This window comes from Vipera berus (genome assembly GCF_964194415.1).
Source record: "Vipera berus genome assembly, chromosome: 4".
In the NCBI taxonomy this organism is placed as follows: domain Eukaryota; kingdom Metazoa; phylum Chordata; class Lepidosauria; order Squamata; family Viperidae; genus Vipera; species Vipera berus.
Window position 1 is genome coordinate 1,855,446 of NC_138206.1, and position 11,236 is coordinate 1,866,681.

Genomic DNA, 11,236 nt, shown 5'->3' on the forward strand with positions numbered 1-11,236 from the left:
GGAGGAGGGGAAGAGAGAGAGAGAAGATGGAAGGAAGGGAGGGAGGGAGGGAGGGTGGAAGGAAGGGAGGAGAGAGGGAGGGGACAGAAAGGGGGAAAGCAAAGGAGGGTGAGAGGAAGGAAGGATGGCAGGAAGAAGAATAGAAAGGGGAGAAGGAAGGAGGGAAGGGAGAGAAGGAGGGAGGGAAGAAGGGAGGGAGGGAGGAGGGTGAGGGTGGAAGGGAGGGAGGAAGGAAAGGGAGTTGAGAAGAAGGAGGGAGGGAGGGAGGGGGGGAAGGGAAGCAAAGGAGGGAGGGAGGAAGGGGGAGAGGAAGGAAGGATGGCAGGAAGAAGAATAGGGAGAGAAGGAAAGAGGGAAAAGGGAAGGAGAGAAGAGAGAGAAGGAGGGAGGGAAGAAGGGAGGGAGGGAGGAGGGTGAGGGTGGAAGGAAGGAAGGGAGGAAGGAAAGAAGGGAGGAAGGAAGGAAGGAAGGAAGGGGAGTTGAGAAGAAGGAGGGAGGAAGGGGAAAAAAGAGGGAAGCAAAGGAGGGAGGAAGGAAGGGGGAGAGGAAGGAAGGATGGCAGGAAGAAGAATAGAAAGGGAGAGAAGGAAGGAGGGAAGAGAGAGAAGGAGGGAGGGAAGAAGGGAGGGAGGGAGGAGGGTGAGGGAGGAAGGAAGGAAGGAAGGAAGGGTTGAGAAGAGGAAGGAGGGAGGGAGGGAGGGGAAAAAAACTGTCGGGGGAGGATTGTTACTCCCCTATCAGAGGGCGATGAACCGTGGTTCATTTGATGCATGGTGAACATCAAAGAAAGAAATCCGAGGCATATTCTACTGTAAATGAAACTTTACTTGGAAAGCAAAAGAAAAGCTCCTAGCTAACTACATCTCTCATCAGGCAGAATGCAAAGCAAAAGAGAGAAAACTTGTAGACACTTAGGAGAACAAAACAGAATAAAACCATAACATGGCTGAAACATGAGACATTCACTATGGTTACATGATGAGATAGTAACAGGTGCAGAGAGCAGGGGAAAATGTACAGATAGAAATGAGGGAAGCAAAGGAGGGAGGGAGGGAGGGGGAGAGGAAGGAAGGATGGCAGGAAGAAGAACAGAAAGGGAGAGGAGGAAGGAGGGAAGAGAGGGAAGGAGGGAGGGAAGGAGTGTGACCATGTGGGGAAAAAAAATCCCTCGATCATCTTTGATGTCCTTTTCTGAAGCTCTTCCCAGTTCTCTGAGACCTTCTTAACGTGTGTGTGTGTGTGTGTGTGTGTGTGTGTGTGTGTGTCAGAGAGAGAGAGGAAGGGAGAGAGAGAGAAAGAGAGAGAGAGGAAGGGAGAGAGAGAGAGAGAAGGGAGAGAGAGAGAGAAAGAGGAAGGGAGAGAGAGAGAGAGAGAGAGAGAAAGAGGGAAAAGAGAGAGAGAGAGAGAAAGGAAGGGAGAGAGAGAGAGAGAGAGAGAGGAAGGGAGAGAGAGAGAGAAAGAGGAAGGGAGAGAGAGAAAGAGAAAGAGGAAGGGAGAGAGAGAGAGAGAGAGAAAGAGGAAGGGAGAGAGAGAGAGAGAGAGAGAGAGAGAGAGAGAGAGAGAGAGAGAGAGAGAGAGAAACGCACCCATGGTTCAAGCAAGACGGCCTACAAAGGGTAACCCAACCGGGACAAGCGGCAGAACCCAGAACTACGTCGGTGAAGGCCCGATGGCTCAGAAGGCTGGAAGAGACGCCGAGGCCTCCAGGTCCAGCTCTCTGCTCCAAGCAGGAGCCTCCTCGGCCCTGAAGCCCCCCAGGAGGAGAGGTCCACCCTCTCTCTCTCCTCCACCACTTCCACGGTCAAGGGGTTCTTATTGGTTAGGGAAGTCCATCCTATATGGTGGACATCCCGGGCATTTCACAAAGGAGCCGACCCCCCACCCCCGGACCCTCCTCTCCTCCTCCACCCCCGCCTTCTCCAAGAGCAGAAAGAACCCCTACAGGGTGGAAACACCCCCCGCCCCCGCAGAGCCTTGCCTGCCTTCCAGAAGGACATCGCCCAGAGCTCTGAAAGGAGAAGGCCAGCCTCCTTCTCCGGCTCTCCAGCAGAGTCAGCGTCCAGTCAGACCCTGGTGGTCTCTGCCCCATGAGCCTGAATCCTCTAGATCAGGGGTAGGCAACCTTGGCTCTTTTATGACTCGTGGACTTCAACTCCCAGAATTCCTGAGCCAGCATGAGGGAAACTTTGGCTCCTTCATGACTCGTGGATTTCAACTCCCAGAATTCCTGAGCCAGCATGAGGGAAACTTTGGCTCCTTCATGACTCGTGGACTTCAACTCCCAGAATTCCTGAGCCAGCATGAGGGAAACTTTGGCTCCTTCATGACTTGTGGACTTCAACTCCCAGAATTCCTGAGCCAGCATGAGGGAAACTTTGGCTCCTTCATGACTCGTGGACTTCAACTCCCAGAATTCCTGAGCCAGCATGAGGGAAACTTTGGCTCCTTCATGACTCGTGGATTTCAACTCCCAGAATTCCTCAGCCAGCATGAGGGAAACTTTGGCTCCTTCATGACTCGTGGACTTCAACTCCCAGAATTCCTGAGCCAGCATGAGGGAAACTTTGGCTCCTTCATGACTCGTGGACTTCAACTCCCAGAATTCCTGAGCCAGCATGAGGGAAACTTTGGCTCCTTCATGACTCGTGGACTTCAACTCCCAGAATTCCTGAGCCAGCATGAGGGAAACTTTGGCTCCTTCATGACTCGTGGACTTCAACTCCCAGAATTCCTGAGCCAGCATGAGGGAAACTTTGGCTCCTTCATGACTCGTGGATTTCAACTCCCAGAATTCCTCAGCCAGCATGAGGGAAACTTTGGCTCCTTCATGACTCGTGGACTTCAACTCCCAGAATTCCTGAGCCAGCATGAGGGAAACTTTGGCTCCTTCATGACTCGTGGACTTCAACTCCCAGAATTCCTGAGCCAGCATGAGGGAAACTTTGGCTCCTTCATGACTCGTGGACTTCAACTCCCAGAATTCCTGAGCCAGCATGAGGGAAACTTTGGCTCCTTCATGACTCGTGGACTTCAACTCCCAGAATTCCTGAGCCAGCATGAGGGAAACTTTGGCTCCTTCATGACTCGTGGACTTCAACTCCCAGAATTCCTGAGCCAGCATGGGGGAATTATGGCCCTTCATGACTCGTGGACTTCAACTCCCAGAATTCCTGAGCCAGAATGGCTCAGCTTGGAAACCTCTCCCTTTTCCCTCAGCATGGCTGGCTCAGGAATTCTGGGAGTTGAAGTCCACAAGTCATAAAAGAGCCAAGGTAGCCTACCCCTGCTCTAGATCATCCCCAGAACCCCCCACCCCGCAGACTTGATGGGAGAGGGGGGGTGGGCTTCCTTGGGCAGGAGGTGGGCCACTGGGAGAACAGGGAAGGGCAGAGCTCCTGTTGAGGGGAGAGGGAGGGAGGGGAGGGCAGGGAGGAGAGCACCAAGGAAAAAAAGAGGAAAGGGAGAGGGAGAGAGGGAAGGAAGGAAGGGGGAGAGGGGAGGAAGGAAGAAGAGAAGGGGAAGAAGGGAGGGAGGGAGGGAGGGAGGAAGAAGAGCAGGAAGGAAAGAAAGGAGGGAGAGATGGAGGGAAGGAAGAAAGGAGAGGGAGGGGGGGTGGGAGGGAGGAGAGCAGGAAGGAAAGAAAGAAGGAAGGAGGGAGAGATGGAGGGAAGGAAGAAAGGAGAGAGGGAGGGAGGAAGGAAGGAAGGGGGTAGAGGGGAGGAAGGAAGAAGAGAACAAGGGAAGGAAGGAAGGAAGGAAGGAAGGAAGGAAGGAAGGAAGGAAGGAAGGAAGGAAGGAAGGAAGGAAAGGGAAGGGAAATTGAATATTGGAAGAATCAGGACAAAAGAAGAACTTTTCGTACACCCCCTTCCTCCCACCCTGGAATTCCTGAAACGTCAGGATGGCCATCAGCTTGCTCGGCTTCAAAGGAGGCTTGGGCCAACAACTCAGGGCAGCCTAAGAACCCAGAGCCGGGGGGGGGGCACCCCCGCAGGCCATCTCTGCTGGAAGACTGGGAACTTCCCCGCCCGTCCGGGGGCTCGGCTGCCGGGAGAAGGGGCTGCCGGTGGAGGAGAAGGTCGGGGTCCCCCCCCCAGAGGACACGGCTTCTGCCCTGAGGTTGGGCCTCTGGCTTAGTCCACCCAGCTGGGCTCCTGGAGGGGGACCCGGACCCAAATGAAGACGGGATTCTCAGGACAGACATTCCCAGCACCACGGCCAGCAGGCAGGTCCTCAAGGTGGGGTCCAAATGTCAAGGTGGTTGATCCCGAGGTGTGGCTTATGGGCCTTGACGCACCTCGGTGGCCGCCATCTTGGCGTTTTGGACGCTACCTGCACAATCCACAGAGTGGGCGCCAGGAACGCCGGGGGCTTTTAAGAAGAGACCGGACGGCCGTTTGCCTGCAACAGTCTAGGGCGGGGGTGGGGAACATTGGCTCTTTTGTGACTTGTGGACTATCAACTCCCAGAATTCCTGAGCCAGCCATGAAGGGGCTGGACTAGAAGACCTCTTGAGGTCCCTTCCAACTCTATGGTTCTGCAAGGGTCTCCTGCTGGAGCAGGGGGCTGGACTAGAAGACCTCTTGAGGTCCCTTCCAACTCTATGGTTCTGCAAGGGTCTCCTGCTGGAGCAGGGGGCTGGACTAGAAGACCTCTTGAGGTCCCTTCCAACTCTATGGTTCTGTAAGGGTCTCCTGCTGGAGCAGGGGGCTGGACTAGAAGACCTCTTGAGGTCCCTTCCAACTCTATGGTTCTGTAAGGGTCTCCTGCTGGAGCAGGGGGCTGGACTAGAAGACCTCTTGAGGTCCCTTCCAACTCTATGGTTCTGTAAGGGTCTCCTGCTGGAGCAGGGGGCTGGACTAGAAGACCTCTTGAGGTCCCTTCCAACTCTATGGTTCTGTAAGGGTCTCCTGCTGGAGCAGGGGGCTGGACTAGAAGACCTCTTGAGGTCCCTTCCAACTCTATGGTTCTGTAAGGGTCTCCTGCTGGAGCAGGGGGCTGGACTAGAAGACCTCTTGAGGTCCCTTCCAACTCTATGGTTCTGTAAGGGTCTCCTGCTGGAGCAGGGGGCTGGACTAGAAGACCTCTTGAGGTCCCTTCCAACTCTATGGTTCTGTAAGGGTCTCCTGCTGGAGCAGGGGGCTGGACTAGAAGACCTCTTGAGGTCCCTTCCAACTCTATTGTTCTGTAAGGGTCTCCTGCTGGAGCAGGGGGCTGGACTAGAAGACCTCTTGAGGTCCCTTCCAACTCTATTGTTCTGTAAGGGTCTCCTGCTGAAGCAGGGGGCTGGACTAGAAGACCTCTTGAGGTCCCTTCCAACTCTATTGTTCTTTAAGGGTCTCCTGCTGGAGCAGGGGGCTGGACTAGAAGACCTCTTGAGGTCCCTTCCAACTCTATGGTTCTGTAAGGGTCTCCTGCTGGAGCAGGGGGCTGGACTAGAAGACCTCTTGAGGTCCCTTCCAACTCTATGGTTCTGTAAGGGTCTCCTGCTGGAGCAGGGGGCTGGACTAGAAGACCTCTTGAGGTCCCTTCCAACTCTATGGTTCTGTAAGGGTCTCCTGCTGAAGCAGGGGGCTGGACTAGAAGACCTCTTGAGGTCCCTTCCAACTCTATTGTTCTTTAAGGGTCTCCTGCTGGAGCAGGGGGCTGGACTAGAAGACCTCTTGAGGTCCCTTCCAACTCTATGGTTCTGTAAGGGTCTCCTGCTGGAGCAGGGGGCTGGACTAGAAGACCTCTTGAGGTCCCTTCCAACTCTATGGTTCTGTAAGGGTCTCCTGCTGAAGCAGGGGGCTGGACTAGAAGACCTCTTGAGGTCCCTTCCAACTCTATTGTTCTTTAAGGGTCTCCTGCTGGAGCAGGGGGCTGGACTAGAAGACCTCTTGAGGTCCCTTCCAACTCTATGGTTCTGTAAGGGTCTCCTGCTGGAGCAGGGGGCTGGACTAGAAGACCTCTTGAGGTCCCTTCCAACTCTATTGTTCTGTAAGGGTCTCCTGCTGGAGCAGGGGGCTGGACTAGAAGACCTCTTGAGGTCCCTTCCAACTCTATTGTTCTGTAAGGGTCTCCTGCTGGAGCAGGGGGCTGGACTAGAAGACCTCTTGAGGTTCCTTCCAATTCTATTGTTCTGTAAGGGTCTCCTGCTGGAGCAGGGGGCTGGACTAGAAGACCTCTTGAGGTCCCTTCCAACTCTATTGTTCTGTAAGGGTCTCCTGCTGGAGCAGGGGGCTGGACTAGAAGACCTCTTGAGGTCCCTTCCAACTCTATGGTTCTGTAAGGGTCTCCTGCTGGAGCAGGGGGCTGGACTAGAAGACCTCTTGAGGTCCCTTCCAACTCTATGGTTCTGTAAGGGTCTCCTGCTGGAGCAGGGGGCTGGACTAGAAGACCTCTTGAGGTCCCTTCCAACTCTATGGTTCTGTAAGGGTCTCCTGCTGAAGCAGGGGGCTGGACTAGAAGACCTCTTGAGGTCCCTTCCAACTCTATGGTTCTTTAAGGGTCTCCTGCTGGAGCAGGGGGCTGGACTAGAAGACCTCTTGAGGTCCCTTCCAACTCTATGGTTCTGTAAGGGTCTCCTGCTGGAGCAGGGGGCTGGACTAGAAGACCTCTTGAGGTCCCTTCCAACTCTATTGTTCTGTAAGGGTCTCCTGCTGGAGCAGGGGGCTGGACTAGAAGACCTCTTGAGGTTCCTTCCAATTCTATTGTTCTGTAAGGGTCTCCTGCTGGAGCAGGGGGCTGGACTAGAAGACCTCTTGAGGTCCCTTCCAACTCTATTGTTCTTTAAGGGTCTCCTGCTGGAGCAGGGGGCTGGACTAGAAGACCTCTTGAGGTCCCTTCCAACTCTATGGTTCTGTAAGGGTCTCCTGCTGGAGCAGGGGGCTGGACTAGAAGACCTCTTGAGGTCCCTTCCAACTCTATTGTTCTGTAAGGGTCTCCTGCTGGAGCAGGGGGCTGGACTAGAAGACCTCTTGAGGTTCCTTCCAATTCTATTGTTCTGTAAGGGTCTCCTGCTGGAGCAGGGGGCTGGACTAGAAGACCTCTTGAGGTCCCTTCCAACTCTATGGTTCTGTAAGGGTCTCCTGCTGGAGCAGGGGGCTGGACTAGAAGACCTCTTGAGGTCCCTTCCAACTCTATGGTTCTGTAAGGGTCTCCTGCTGGAGCAGGGGGCTGGACTAGAAGACCTCTTGAGGTCCCTTCCAACTCTATTGTTCTGTAAGGGTCTCCTGCTGGAGCAGGGGGCTGGACTAGAAGACCTCTTGAGGTCCCTTCCAACTCTATTGTTCTTTAAGGGTCTCCTGCTGGAGCAGGGGGCTGGACTAGAAGACCTCTTGAGGTCCCTTCCAACTCTATTGTTCTGTAAGGGTCTCCTGCTGGAGCAGGGGGCTGGACTAGAAGACCTCTTGAGGTCCCTTCCAACTCTATTGTTCTTTAAGGGTCTCCTGCTGGAGCAGGGGGCTGGACTAGAAGACCTCTTGAGGTCCCTTCCAACTCTATTGTTCTGTAAGGGTCTCCTGCTGGAGCAGGGGGCTGGACTAGAAGACCTCTTGAGGTCCCTTCCAACTCTATGGTTCTGTAAGGGTCTCCTGCTGAAGCAGGGGGCTGGACTAGAAGACCTCTTGAGGTCCCTTCCAACTCTATTGTTCTTTAAGGGTCTCCTGCTGGAGCAGGGGGCTGGACTAGAAGACCTCTTGAGGTCCCTTCCAACTCTATGGTTCTGTAAGGGTCTCCTGCTGGAGCAGGGGGCTGGACTAGAAGACCTCTTGAGGTCCCTTCCAACTCTATGGTTCTGTAAGGGTCTCCTGCTGGAGCAGGGGGCTGGACTAGAAGACCTCTTGAGGTCCCTTCCAACTCTATTGTTCTGTAAGGGTCTCCTGCTGGAGCAGGGGGCTGGACTAGAAGACCTCTTGAGGTCCCTTCCAACTCTATTGTTCTTTAAGGGTCTCCTGCTGGAGCAGGGGGCTGGACTAGAAGACCTCTTGAGGTCCCTTCCAACTCTATTGTTCTGTAAGGGTCTCCTGCTGGAGCAGGGGGCTGGACTAGAAGACCTCTTGAGGTCCCTTCCAACTCTATGGTTCTGTAAGGGTCTCCTGCTGAAGCAGGGGGCTGGACTAGAAGACCTCTTGAGGTCCCTTCCAACTCTATTGTTCTTTAAGGGTCTCCTGCTGGAGCAGGGGGCTGGACTAGAAGACCTCTTGAGGTCCCTTCCAACTCTATGGTTCTGTAAGGGTCTCCTGCTGGAGCAGGGGGCTGGACTAGAAGACCTCTTGAGGTCCCTTCCAACTCTATTGTTCTGTAAGGGTCTCCTGCTGGAGCAGGGGGCTGGACTAGAAGACCTCTTGAGGTTCCTTCCAACTCTATTGTTCTGTAAGGGTCTCCTGCTGGAGCAGGGGGCTGGACTAGAAGACCTCTTGAGGTCCCTTCCAACTCTATGGTTCTGTAAGGGTCTCCTGCTGGAGCAGGGGGCTGGACTAGAAGACCTCTTGAGGTTCCTTCCAACTCTATTGTTCTGTAAGGGTCTCCTGCTGGAGCAGGGGGCTGGACTAGAAGACCTCTTGAGGTCCCTTCCAACTCTATTGTTCTGTAAGGGTCTCCTGCTGGAGCAGGGGGCTGGACTAGAAGACCTCTTGAGGTCCCTTCCAACTCTATGGTTCTGTAAGGGTCTCCTGCTGGAGCAGGGGGCTGGACTAGAAGACCTCTTGAGGTCCCTTCCAACTCTATGGTTCTGTAAGGGTCTCCTGCTGGAGCAGGGGGCTGGACTAGAAGACCTCTTGAGGTCCCTTCCAACTCTATGGTTCTGTAAGGGTCTCCTGCTGGAGCAGGGGGCTGGACTAGAAGACCTCTTGAGGTCCCTTCCAACTCTATTGTTCTTTAAGGGTCTCCTGCTGGAGCAGGGGGCTGGACTAGAAGACCTCTTGAGGTCCCTTCCAACTCTATGGTTCTGTAAGGGTCTCCTGCTGGAGCAGGGGGCTGGACTAGAAGACCTCTTGAGGTCCCTTCCAACTCTATGGTTCTGTAAGGGTCTCCTGCTGGAGCAGGGGGCTGGACTAGAAGACCTCTTGAGGTCCCTTCCAACTCTATTGTTCTGTAAGGGTCTCCTGCTGGAGCAGGGGGCTGGACTAGAAGACCTCTTGAGGTCCCTTCCAACTCTTTGTGATTCTGTTACTCTGTCAGGGTCTCCTGAGCTTTCAATCCCTCCCTCGCCCCCCCCCCCGCTGAGGATGTCACAAACAGAACAGGCACCAGCAGTAGCCAATGGGGCCTTGGAAGGGGCGGGGCTTGAAGCGGCCAGGGGCAATTGTGGCCAGGAAAGGGGAGGAGCTCCCCCTCTGTCTGAGGGGGGGGGGAAAGGGGGCGGGTTCTGGTGCCTGATTGACGGCTAGACTTCTGAGCCGCTGGAATTGTGAAGCACCCTTTGACAGAGCTCCGGAGGGCGGGGCTTCAAGCCAGAGGGAGCCAATCGGGCGGGACCTTGGGCTTGAAGGGCTGCTGAGAATTAGAACTGAGTGGCAGTTAAGGCTCTGAGCCATGGGGGCACCTAGTGGCAGGAATTGAGGGAGGGGACACCCTGGGGGTCTTGTCTCCCCTCTTTTCTGCCCTGGAAGCCAAGGATGATGGGTGCTTGGCTGCAGCTGCTTTGGCTGCTCTTCAGACTGGGTGGGTAGAAAGCCTTGGGGTGGGTGGCAAGGAGTCCAGACTGGGGGGGGGGGGTTGGGGAGAGAAGAGCGGCTGAACTACAACTCCCAGAAGCCCGGCAGCCAGGCTCAAGTTGAGGGACATTGGGAGTTGTAGTTCCCGGAGGCTCCAGGCTCCCTCAAGCCCAGCCTTGGGAGAAGATAAGCAGGTGCCTATTCCAAACTCTTGAGCTGGTGCCTCTGGCTGGCAGGGGCGGAAGGAACAAACCGAAGGAGACGCCTCTGAGCCCCAAGCAGAGAAGCAACCTGGAATTAAGGAGAAACGGCCTGACAGCGAGGACAATCAGCTGGTGGAACAGCTGGCCACCAGAAGTCGTGGGCGCTCCATCGCTGGAGGTTTTTAAGAAGAGGCTAGATAGTCACGTTGTCTGAGATGGGGTAATAGGGTCCCCTGCTTGAGCAAGGGGGGGTTGGACTAGAAGACCTCCAAGGTCTCTTCCAGCTGTGTTCTGTTCTGTTCTACATCCGGAGTGCCTTCCCAGCACCAAAGGAAGCAAATCAGCTTCTGCTTTACCCTTTGCGCAGTCTTTGTAAGTAAGATGGAAATCCTAGACCGCTAGATCCCAAAATATCTAGGGGAGGCAGGCTTTTCCAGCTGTCTGTCTGTCTGTCTATCACCTGTCTTCTAATCTATTTTCTATCATTTGTCTTTCTCTGTCACCTATCTTCTATCTTCTAATCATATTTATCTATCATCTGCCATCATCTATATTCTCTATCTATTTTCTATCATATCTATATCTTGCCTTCTATCATCTATATTATCTATAATTTATCATCTGTCTATCATCTCTATATCTATCTATCTATCTGTCTATCTATCCATCTATCATCTGTCTATCATCTATTATATCTATATCTATCCATCTATCATTTGTCTATCATCTGTCTATCATCTATATCTATCTATCAGCTATCATCCCTCTATCTATCTATCTATCTATCTATCTATCTATCTATCTATCTATCTATCTATCTATCTATCTGCCAGTTATCTATCTATCCATCTGTCTATCATCTATCATCTCTATATCTATCCATCATCTGTCTATCATCTGTCTATCATCTCTATATCTATCAGCTATCTTATCTATCATCTGTCTATCATCTATCATCTCTATATCTATCTATCCATCTATCATCTCTCATCTCTCTATCAGCTATCTTATCTATCTCTATCATCTGTCTATCATCTATCATCTCTATATCTATCTATCCATCTATCATCTCTCTATCATCTGTCTGTCATCTGTCTGTCATCTCTAGATCTATCATAGGTATCTTATGTATCTCATAGAATACTAGGGCTGGAAGGGACCTTGGAGGTCTTCTAGTCCGACCCCCTATCCAAGCAGAAGTCCTTATAATATCTGAGGCAAATGGTGGTCTAATCTCAGTCATAAAAACAGAGCCAGGTTTTTCCATCAGCCAGCTTATTCTTCCGTCAGGCTCAAGGAGAAGCAGAGGGAGATTCTAATCACAGTCCTGACAAATGGCAGTTAGTGCATCTGAGCTGGGGATCTCCGGAGGCTATCCATCCCACCCCTCTGCCA